Source organism: Pristiophorus japonicus, chromosome 2, assembly GCF_044704955.1.
Source record: "Pristiophorus japonicus isolate sPriJap1 chromosome 2, sPriJap1.hap1, whole genome shotgun sequence".
NCBI lineage: Eukaryota > Metazoa > Chordata > Chondrichthyes > Pristiophoridae > Pristiophorus > Pristiophorus japonicus.
The window spans coordinates 72,062,742-72,074,545 of record NC_091978.1 but is presented as its reverse complement, the minus strand read 5'-3'; the positions used below and the strand labels follow the sequence as shown (position 1 = coordinate 72,074,545).

The window sequence follows — 11,804 nt, the reverse complement described above, 5'->3', positions numbered from 1 at the left end:
AAAGCCTCCTTGATAAAATGAAACATCCCCACTAGGACCTGGGAATCCCTGATTCAAGACCGCTCAAAATGGGGAAAGAGCATCCGGGAGGGCGCTGAGCACCTTGAGTCTCGTCGCCGAGAGCATGCAGAAATCAAGCACAGGCAGCGGAAGGAGCGTGCGGCAAACCAGGCTCCCCACCCACCTCTTCTTTCAATCACTGTGTGTCCCACCTGTGACAGACTATAATTCCCGCATTTGGACTGTGCAGCCACCTGAGAACTCACTTTTCGTGTGGAAGCAAGTCTTCCACGATTCCGAGGGACTGCCTATGATGATGATGATAGTAACAGGGTTGTAAAATAAATAATTGAATTGTGAAAGTACTGTAATTCAATGGTAAGCCATTGAAATTGGATAAATGAAATTTAAAATGTGATTAAGAGAAAATGGGGTTGGAAAAAAGTAATTGACAATTGATTACAACATCCAGCGCAAGGCGAACAAGTGGATAGAGAATCTCTGGGTACTTAAGGGACTGCAGGAGTTGTAGAGTGATCATAATGCCAGGTTTCAACAGCCCAGAAGTAAAGTGGACAGAATCATCATCATAGGCAATCCCTCGGAATCGAGGAAAACTTGCTTCCACTCCTGAAGTGAGTTCTTAGGTGGCTGTACAGTCCAATCTGAGAGTCACAGGTGGGACAGATAGTCGTTGAGGGAAGGGGTGGGTGGGACTGGTTTGCCGCACGCTCTGTCCACTGCCTGCGCTTGATTTCTGCATGCTCTCGGCATTGAGACTCGAAGTGCTCAGCACCCTCTCGGATGCACTTTCTCCACTTAGGGCGGTCTTTGGACAGGGACTCCTGGGTGTCAGTGTTGATGTCGCACTTTATCAGGGAGGCTTTGAGGGTGTCCTTGTAATGTTTCCGCTGCCCACCTTTGGCTCGTATGCTGTGAAGGAGCTCCATATAGAGCACTTGCTTTGGGAGTCTCATGTCTGGCATGCGAACTATGTGGCCTGCCCAGTGAAGCTGATCAAGTGTGGTCAGTGCTTCAATGCTGGGGATGTTAGCCTGGACGAGGACACTGATGTTGGTGCGCCTGTCCTCCCAGGAGATTTGTAGGATTTTGCGGAGACATCATTGGTGATATATCTCCAGCGACTTGAGGTGTCTTCTGTACATCGTCCATGCCTCTGAGCCCTACAGGAGGGCGGGTATTACTACAGCCCTGTAGACCACGAGCTTGGTGGTAGATTTGAGGGCCCAGTCTTCGAAAACTCTTTTCCTCAGGCAGTCGAAGGCTGGACTGTGACTCCGGGAGGACCTCCTCGGCCACAGGGAGAAGACGGTTGAGGAGAACGCTAGCAACAACTTTCCCAGTGGCTGATAGCAGGGAGATTCCCCTGTAATTGCCGCAGTCAGACGTCCCCCTTTTTAAAGATGGTCACGATCACTCTAAAAGGGAGAAGTAAAAGCACAAACAATCTAAGAAGTAGAGTGACTATTTTTTTTAAACATGTCAATGTGAAGCGCAGATACTGCGGCAAATGGTACAACCACTTTGCAGAGGGGGTTGCCTGCTGTGGTTCGGCGTCTTCCTGGAGATTTGATCATGTGACATTTGATCACATGGCATGCGACCACGTGACACCGTCATCCTCGCAGCCAGCAATGAAGCGGTGAGTTCTGGGGAGCAGCAGGGCTGAGCTTCGTGTGCACATAAGGTCCATCTCTCCCGAGTCAGCAGCACTAGCACTCGGCAGACAATCGCCCATTCTGGTAGCGCGGCAGAGGTGGCACCAGAATTGTTGTAACAAGCTGGAAGTGAGTGAAAACGTTCCTTGTACAGTTACATTTAGTATTGTAATCGAGGGTAGCACGACCTGTTAAAGTCAGGTGGCAGGGTTTAAAGTTTAGGTGCAGGTCAGTGTCGATTTAGCCGCGCCGAGGATGGTGAAACGCGCTGCCCGGGGCAGTACTGGGGAAGCAGGGACAAACCCAAGGGAGAATTGAATTATTTGAAGGAGTGGATGATTGAGAGTTACAGATTTTTTTTGAACTATCCAACATTAAAGTATTTTCTGGTCCTGTATTTTGCGGTAAAGATTAAGGTAAAAATGAACAAAGCACATTTATGAAATTACAGGTAAGGAATAACAACAGAAAATGTTGGAAAACTCAGCAATTCAGACAGCAGAAAAACGCTGTTTCCTCTCCAAAGATGCTGCCTGACCTGCTGAGATTTCCAGCATTTTGTGTGTTTATTCCAGATTCCAGCATCCGCAGTATTTTGCTTTTGTTATAGATAAGAAAACTGTGAGAAAAGTTAAAGGGTTGATTTATGTTTTTGAAATTCTAGAACAGCAAACTGATGTTGAGAAAAGTTGAAGGGATCACTAAGTGGGGAGTGGATATGAAAGTAATAGATAATTAGGATTAATTTTAAGTCTGCTTTTAAGGTATGTGAAAATAGAAAAATAGCAAAATTAAGATAGCTAAAGGTAAGGTAGAAGCATTCTATAAAATACAAAGGCCTGGAATTTGTGGCCAGTGGCTATGGTGAGAAGTTTGCCTTTTTTGATGAGTGCATTTGGAAAGAGGTAATATGATAGGTCCAAGTCAGCATGGATTTGTGAAAGGGAAATCATGCTTGACAAATCTTCTGGAATTTTTTGAGGATGTTTCCAGTAGGGTGGACAAGGGAGAACCAGTTGATGTGGTATATTTGGACTTTCAGAAGGCTTTCGACAAGGTCCCACACAAGAGATTAATGTGCAAAGTTAAAGCACATGGGATTGTGGGTAGTGTGCTGACATGGATTGAGAACTGGTTGTCAGACAGGAAGCAAAGAGTAGGAGTAAATGGGGACTTTTCAGAATGGCAGGCAGTGACTAGTGGGGTACCGCAAGGTTCTGTGCTGGAGCCCCAGCTGTTTACACTACATTAATGATTTAGACGAGGGGATTAAATGTAGTATCTCCAAATTTGCGGATGACACTAAGTTGGATGGCCGTGTGAGCTGCGAGGAGGATGCTATGAGGCTGCAGAGTGACTTGGATAGGTTAGGTGAGTGGGCAAATGCATGGCAGATGAAGTATAATGTGGATAAATGTGAGGTTATCCACTTTGGTGGTAAAAACAGAGAGACAGACTATTATCTGAATGGTGACAGATTAGGAAAAGGGGAGGTGCAAAGAGACCTGGGTGTCATTGTACATCAGTCATTGAAGGTTGGCATGCAGGTACAGCAGGCGGTTAAGAAAGCAAATGGCATGTTGGCCTTCATAGCGAGGGGATTTGAGTACAGGGGCAGGGAGGTGTTGCTACAATTGTACAGGGCCTTGGTGAGGCCACACCTGGAGTATTATGTACAGTTTTGGTCTCCTAACCTGAGGAAGGACATTCTTGCTATTGAGGGAGTGCAGCGAAGGTTCACCAGACTGATTCCCGGGATGGCGGGACTGACCTATCAAGAAAGACTGGATCAACTGGGCTTGTATTCACTGGAGTTCAGAAGAATGAGAGGGGACCTCATAGAAACGTTTAAAATTCTGACGGGGTTAGACAGGTTAGATGCAGGAAGAATGTTCCCAATGTTGGGGAAGTCCAGAACCAGGGGACACAGTCTAAGGATAAGGGGTAAGCCATTTAGGACCGAGATGAGGAGGAATTTCTTCACCCAGAGTGGTGAACCTGTGGAATTCTCTACCACAGAAAGTTGTTGAGGCCAATTCACTAAATATATTCAAAAAGAAGTTAGATGAAGTCCTTACTACTAGGGGAATCAAGGGGTATGGTGAGAAAGCAGGAATGGGGTACTGAAGTTGCATGTTCAGCCATGAACTCATTGAATGGCGGTGCAGGCTAGAAGGGCCGAATGGCCTACTCCTGCACCTATTTTCTATGTTTCTATGTTTCTAAGTGAGATCAGTGTAGAGTAGTGGGGGGATCCCTCATGTTGCAGTGATGTCAACAAGCTGTCTAAGCAGCCAATCACAATGCAGAATTCTCAAGACGGAACCAGGAAATGGTCACTGTTGGAGGAGTGAATGACTGACCGCAACTTAAGGATTTCCATGTATAGATGCAGGTAGGCAACATCCTGAAGTTGCGGTCAGTTTCAAAGAGGTAATCCACAAATTCTGGGTCAAAGAAATAGATTCCTGCAGACATCAATTGGAGATGATGTCTTGGCTTTTCAGAAGATGTTTGATAAAATTCTTCCATGATGATACAAGCAAAATTAAGGCACATGCAGTTGGGTGCGACCTCATGAAAACTGGGTAGGGGATCGTGTCACAATGGATAGGGTCAGGACCTGAGAACTTCTATCTCAAGTATCTCTCTACTGACTGCTATCTCTGGTGAACCGGACTACAGTTCATTTAGAGAGGGGATTTGTGCCTTAGGCTCAAGTATGATTAACCATCCCAATAAATAGATTAGTTTAAATCATTGTTTATTTAGCATCAGGTTTCTCCACGTATATAAATCTCACTTCAGGTGACTTTGTTCAGCTAAAAGGCAGGCATATAACAACAGTTTACATAGACAACAATCAATCTATTGAGGGAAAATTTGCAGTGGGAGGCTTCCTGCGGGCAGATGCCACCGGCGGAAAAATCTCCTAATTTGCCTGGTGGTATGGAAGGTTCGTAGATTTGCGCCCCTGGGTCTCAGCAGGTCCACACATTTCAGGGGCACATGCGGTTCTTAAACGCCCCTGGGATCACGTGGGCTGACTCAACCAATAAAAGGGAATCCACATTCATACATTTGGGGATTCCGTTTGTACAGATCTCTCATAAAGTATGAATGGGGATCACTTTTTAAAAAAAAATACACAAACACATGAAATTAAAGAAAAAATTACATATTTAAAATTAATTAAAATTCCATTTAATTACATTTAAACAAATATTGAATTTTTTGGATTTAAAAATTATGTTTTAATGGGGCTGAAAATAAACTTGCCTTATTGGACAGGGTTTTAGATGTATAAATGTATAAGATGTATATGTGCGAGAACATTTAATTTTTCTATTTTATAAAACTCTTAGGCTGGTAAAAGCAGCAGGCCTTGCACCTGCTTACCAGGCGTAAGAATTTCAAGTGCGTTAGCTGGGCAGAAATTGAGCAAATAGCCCAACTCTCCACCTGTGGAGGCCCATTTCTTTTGGATTCGTACGATCTGTCAAGAGAATTCTTGACAGATCGCAAGTTCTGGGTTTCAACGTAAGCGCAGTGCATGCCTGAACCCGGAACTTGTGGGGCCCCTACAGGCGTGTGCGCATCTCGTATGCACCCATAGGGGCCGCAAATTCAGCCGTATTGTTTTCCAAGCAAGCAGCTAAAATTTCATCTCCTGTTAAGGTTTCATCTCCTGCTGAAGGATTCATCTTCCCAGGGGTTTGGTTTATATCCCTTCTAATTCAGCTAAGTCCTCTCCTCCTACAATGCCACTTCATTATTGGCCTGAAATGTGCGAAACTGTTGGCGCTCGCTGTCATTACTGTGTAAAACTGACAACAACCTCTGGCGTCTGCACATGTGCAGTTAACCTCGGAAATCTGGTAGTTGCTGTCAGTAATATCCTGCTCCTCCACGGTGCGTTGTTGCAGTGTTCACTGATGGAATCAGCACAGAATCACTGATTTGCCGGTGCATTGTATTTGCTTCATGGGTTCTTTGCTTCAGAATTCATAGCAATACATTGCTATTAAGAACTAGTTGATTGTTACACCTTTGTTAATAAATCAAACTACACATTACCAGATCATCCACTAGGCTCACAACTGCATACCTCATTGTGGATGACCTAGACTCAGTTGACTGGCATTTTATTCAGGCTTGTGAACATCATGTGATTGGCTAAGCCAGTCACACTGCAACAGCTCTACAAACCTGTGAGCATACTCGGGTACATACCTTACAGAATCATAGAAAATTACAACACAGAAGTAGGCCAGTCGGCTCATCGTGTCCGTGTCGGTCGAAAAAGAGCTACCCAACCTAATCCCACCTTCCAGCATGAGGACCGTAGCCCTGTAAGTCATGGCTCTTTAAGTGCACATCCAAGTATTTTTTAAAATGTGATGAGCTTTTCTGTCTCTACCTTTTCAGGCAGTGAATTCCAGACCCCCACCACCCTCTGTGTGAAAAGATTTTTCCGCATATGCTCTCTAATCCTTCTATCCATGTATTGACGTGGATAGAGAACTGGTTGGCAGACAGGAAGCAAAGCGTAGGAATAAACAGGTCCTTTTCAGAATGGCAGGCAATGATTAGTGGGGTACCGCAAGGTTAAGTGCTGGGACCCCAGCTATTTACAATATACGTTAATGATTTACACGAAGGAATTGAATGTAATATCTCCAAGTTTGCCGATGACACTAAGCTGGGTGGCAGTGTGAGCTGTGAGGAGGATGCTAAGAGGCTGCAGGGTGACTTGGACAGGTTAGGTGAGTGGGCAAATACATGGCAGATACAGTATAATGTAGATAAATGTGAGGTTATCCACTTTGGTGGCAAAAACAGGAAGGCAGATTAATATCTGAATGGTGACAGATTAGGAAAAGGGGAGGTGCAACGAGACCTGGGTGTCATGGTACATCAGTCATTGAAAGTTGGCATGCAGGTACAGCAGGCGGTGAAGAAGGCAAATGGCATGTTGGCCTTCATATCGAGAGGATTTGAGTATAGAAGCAGGGAGGTTTTACTGCAGTTGTACAGTGCCTTGGTAAGGCCACACCTTGAATATTGTGTACAGTTTTTGTCTCATAATCTGAGGAAGGACTTTCTTGCTATTGAGAGAGTGCAGTGAAGGTTCACCAGACTGATTCCTGGGATGGCAGGACTGACATACGAAGAAAGACAAGATCAACTAGGTTTATATTCACTGGAATTTAGAAGAATGAGAGGGGATCTTGTAGAAATATATAAAATTCTGACGGGATTGGACAGGTTAGATGCAGGTAGAATGTTCCCAATGTTGGGGAAGTCCAGAACCAGGGGTCACATTCTAAGGATAAGGGGTAAGCCATTTAGGACCGAGACGAGGAGAAACTTCTTCACTCAGAGAATTGTGAACCTGTGGAATTCTCTACCACAGAAAGTTGTTGAAGGCAGTTCATTAGATATATTCAAAAGGGAGTTAAATGTGGCCCTTACGGCTAAAGGGATCAAGGGAGAAAGTCGGAATCGGGTACTGAAGTTGCATGATCATGTTGAATGATGGTGCAGGCTCGAAGGGCCGAATGGCCAACTCCTGTACCTATTTTTTGTGTTTCCACCAACTGCTTTAAATCTATGCCCCCTGGTTATTGACCACTCTGCTAAGGGAAACAGGTCCTTCCTATCCACTATCTATTCCCCATATAATTTTATACACCTCAATTAAATATCCCTTCAGTCTCCTCTGTTCCAAAGAAAACAACCCCAGCCTATCCAATCTTTCGTCATAGCGCAAATTTTCCAATCCTGGCAACATCCTAGTCAATCTCCTGCATCCTTTCTAGTGCAATCACATCTTTCCTGTAATGTGGTGACCAGAACTGTACGCAGTACTCAAGCTGTGGCCTAACTAGTGTTTTATACAGTTCAAGCATAAATTCCCTGCTCTCTTATTCTATACCTCAGCTAATAAAGGAAAGCATTCCGTTTGCCTTTTTTAACTACCTTATCAACCGCTCCTGCTACCTTTTAAGGATCTGTGAACATACACCCCAAGATCCCTCTGTTCCTCCACACCTCTCGGTATTCTTCCATTTATTGTGTATTCCCTTGCCGTATTGCCAATTTTTTGTATCAAATGCGGATTTCTTTATCACACCCCCTACATTTCAGTCTAAATCATTAATATATATTACAAAAAGCAAGGGACTGAGTACTGAGCCCTGTGGAACCCCGCTGGAATCAGCCTTCTAGTCGCAAAAATACCAGTCAACCCTTTGTTTCCTGCAACTTCGCCAATTTTGATTCCAATTTGCCACTCTCCCTTGGATCCCATGGGCTTTTAATTTTGATCAGCCTGCCATGTGGGACCTTGTCAAAAGCCTTGCTAAAATCCATGTAGACTACATCAAATGCACTACCCTCATCGACCCTCCTTGTTACCTCAAAAAATTAAATCATGTTAGTCAGACACGTCCTTCCCTTAACAAATCCATGCTGACTGTCTGTGATTAATCTGTCTTTCTAAATGAAGGTTTATACTGTCCCTCAGAATTGATTACAATAATTTGCCAAATTAACTGGCCTGTAATTACTCGGTTTATCCCTTCCTCTCTTTTTAAACAATGGTTCAACGTTAGCAGTTCTCCAATTCTCTAGCACCACTCCTGTAGCTAGGGAGGATTGGAAAGTGATGGTCAGAGCCTCTGCAATTTCATCCCTTGTTTCTTTTAATCGCCAAAGATATATTTCATCGGATCTGGCGATTTTATCTACTTTCAAAGATGCTAAACCTCTTTTATACTTCCTCTCTTCCTTTGTTTATCCCATCCAATATTTCACTCTTTCTCCTTAACCTCAATGTCAGCATCATCCCCCTCTTTTGTGAAGACAGCTGCAAAGTATTCATCTTGCCTACATCCTCCACCTCCACACATGGATCACCATTTCGGTCCCTAATAGGCCCTACTCTTTCCTTAGTTAACCTTTTTCTCTAAGTAATTATAAAACATCTTTGGGTTTTCTTTGATTCTATTTGCCAGTATTCTTTCATGCCCTCTCTTTGCTTTCCTAATTTCCTCCTTAATTTCATTCCTACACTTCCTGTACTCTTCCAGGCTTTCTGCAGTATTGAGCTCTCGATATCTGATATAACCTTCCCTGTTTGCCTTATCTTACCCTGTATGCACCTTGTCATCCAGGGGGCTCTAAATTTGGCAGTTCTGCCCTTTTTCTTTGTGGGAACATATTTACTCTGAACACTCTATCTCCCTCTTGAATGCCTCCCACTGCTCTAACACTGATTTACCTTCGAGTAGCTGTTACCAGCTCACTTTTGCTAAATCACTTCTCAACCTAGTAAGATTGGCCTTCCACCAATTTAGAACCTTTACTCCTGTTTTATCTTTGGCCTTATCCATAATTATGCTAAAACTAACTGAATTATGATCACTACCACAAAAAATACTCTCCCACTGATACTCCTTTCACCTGCCCAGCTTCATTCCCTAAAACTAAATCCAGAACTGCGCCCCCACCCCCTCCCCCCATCTTGTTGGGCTTGCTACGTACTGGCTAAAAAAGTTCTCCAGAATGCAATTTATGAATTCTGTGTCCTCTATACCTTTTACACTGATAATATCACAGTTAATATTAGGATAATTGAAAGTCCCCACTATTACTGCCCTATTGTTTTTGCATTTGTCAGAAATTTGCCCACAAATCTGCTTTTCTATCTCCCTCGGACTGTTTGGGGGTCTATAGTACAGTGTGATTGCCCTTCTTTGTTCTTTAGTTCAACCCTTATGGCCTCATTTGATGATCCGTCTAACATATCATCCCTTCTCACAGCTGTAATTGTTTCTTTAACCAATACTGCCACCCCCACTTCTTTTTTAGCCCCCTCTCTTTCTCGTCTAAAAACCCTGTAACCAGGAATGTTGAGCTGTCATTCCTGCCTTTTCAGCCATGTCTCAGTAATAGCTATAATATCGTACTCCCATGTGTGTATCTATGCCTTTAGTTCATCTGCCTTATTTCCTAGACTCCTTGCATTGAAGTATATGCCATTTAGCATTACCAAACTGCATTGTTGTCTATTTTTGAGCCTTTTTTCCCCCTGCCTTCCAAACTTGCTTACTAATTTTCTGCTTTCCATTTCCTGCTTTGCTTCTCTCCTTACTAAATCTACTCTCAGGTTCCTACCCCCCTGCCAAGCTAGTTTAATAGCACTAGCGACTACCCGTCCTCCTTGGATGTAAAAATGGCAAACGGGAAGACAATCTAAATGGAAATCGTTGGTGTGATGATGGAAGCTGGCAGTAAAGTGATTTTAGGGTTCCAGGTAGAGAAGTCATTTAAAGATGGCTCACGTGCAATTTTAAAAAAAAACAATGGGCTGTTAAGCTTCATCCAGAGGTATAAAATAGAAGATCAATGAAGTACTACTGCAGTTATAGAGTGCTAATCAGATGCTATTTTAGTATTGTGCTCATTTTGCGGAGTCCAGTTTGCCATGGTGGAACAGAGAAACAGGAATCTTAGTGTAGCAGGTGGTCATTCTTGCTTGTGTTGAATTAATGATTTGGATGAAGGGACCGAGTGTAATGTAGCCAAGTTTGCTGATCATACAAAGATGAGTGGGAATGCAAATTGTGAGGAGGACACAAAATCTGCAAAGGGATATAGGCAGGCTAAGTGAGTGGGCAAAAATTTGGCAGATGGAGTATAATGTGAGGTTATCCTCTTTGGCAGAAAAGATAGAAAAGCAAATTATAATTTAAATGGAAAAAAATTACAAACTGCTGCAGCACAGAGGGACCTAGGGGTCCTTACGCATAAACACAAAAAAATTAATATGCAGGTACAGCAAGTAATCAGGAAGGCAAATGAAATGTTGGCCTTTATTGCAAGGGGGATAGAGTATAAAAGCAGAGAAGTCCTGCAGCAAATGTACAGGGTATTGGTGAGGCCACACCTGGCGTACTGCGCACAGTTTTGATCTTGGTATTTAAGGAAGGATATACGTGCATTGGAGGCAGTTCAGAGAAGGTTCACTAGGTTGATTCTGGAAATGAGGGGTTTGAGTTATGAGGATAGGTTGGGCCTAGACTCATTGGAGTTCAGAAGAGTAAGATCACCTCTCATCGAAACATATAAGATTGTGGGCCCAAGTTTCCACATGATTCGCGCCTGATTTTTAGGAGCAACTGGTGGAGAACGGACTATTTTAGAAATCGCAATTCTCCACATTTTTTTTTCTGCAGTTCTAGTCAGGTAGAACAGTTCTAGTTTAGAACAGAATTTTTTCTTCAAAAGGGGGCGTATCCGGCCACTGACGCCTGATTTGAAAGTTTCCACAGTGAAAATGTACTCCAAACTAAAGTAGAATGGAGCCAGTGAAGATTTTTGTAGAACTGAAAAAACCTGTTCTGCACATTAAAAAAAATCAGGTGCAGGTTACAAATTAGGCGTCCAGAACGAGGTGGGGGGGGGAAGGGAACTCATTAAATTCGACAATAAATCCTTATTTATACTTCTACAAATATTATACAAATAAATCCAACCTGAATAAACATTTATAAGCCAAGAAAAGATTAAATAAACCATCTTCCTACCTGTGTGAAAGTGCTTCAGCCAGGGAGAATTCTGCAGCCGTTCGTGCCGCTGAGCGGGAGAGGGGGGGGAGGGGGGGAGAAAGTCGTTCGTGTCGCTGAGCAGGAGAGAGGAGAGAGGAGAGAGGAGAGAGGAGAGAGGAGAGAGGAGAGAGGAGAGAGGAGAGAGGAGAGAGGAGAGAGGAGAGAGGAGAGAGGAGAGAGGAGAGAGGAGAGAGGAGAGATCCAGTCCGGGGGTCGGGTCAGGGAACAGGAGCGCGGAGCGGGTGTTGGGTCTCGGGTCGGGTTGCGGGTGGGGGTGGGGGGGGGGGGGGGGGAGCGGGTGTCTGGTCAGCTGGGGGGGGGGGAGCGGGGGGAGCGGGGGTCGGGCCGGCGGGGGGGGGGGAGCGGGTGTCGGGTCTTGTTGGGAGCAGGAGCTGGCCGTGGGAGGAGCCTTATCCACGCAGCCCCAGTGAGGCCATTCAGCCAGGGCTAGGGGCTGCGTGCTTCGGGCCCCTCCCACACAGTTCGGCGCCTGGAGCTACTGCACTTGCGT

General features: G+C 44.4%; 1 protein-coding gene across 2 annotated transcripts in view; it reads left to right on the top strand.

The window, feature by feature from the left end:
* Positions 1-1,634: 1,634 nt before the first annotated feature.
* The window catches only part of amacr (alpha-methylacyl-CoA racemase), a 112,803-nt gene continuing 102,633 nt past the window's right edge, over positions 1,635-11,804 (top strand). The window contains exon 1 of one of the 2 annotated variants that reach the window (XM_070867909.1): positions 1,635-1,808. The gene's annotated coding sequence lies outside the window, so the exon portion shown is untranslated. The remainder of the gene's footprint in view (positions 1,809-11,804) is intronic. The other variant, XM_070867917.1, reaches the window with a different exon arrangement.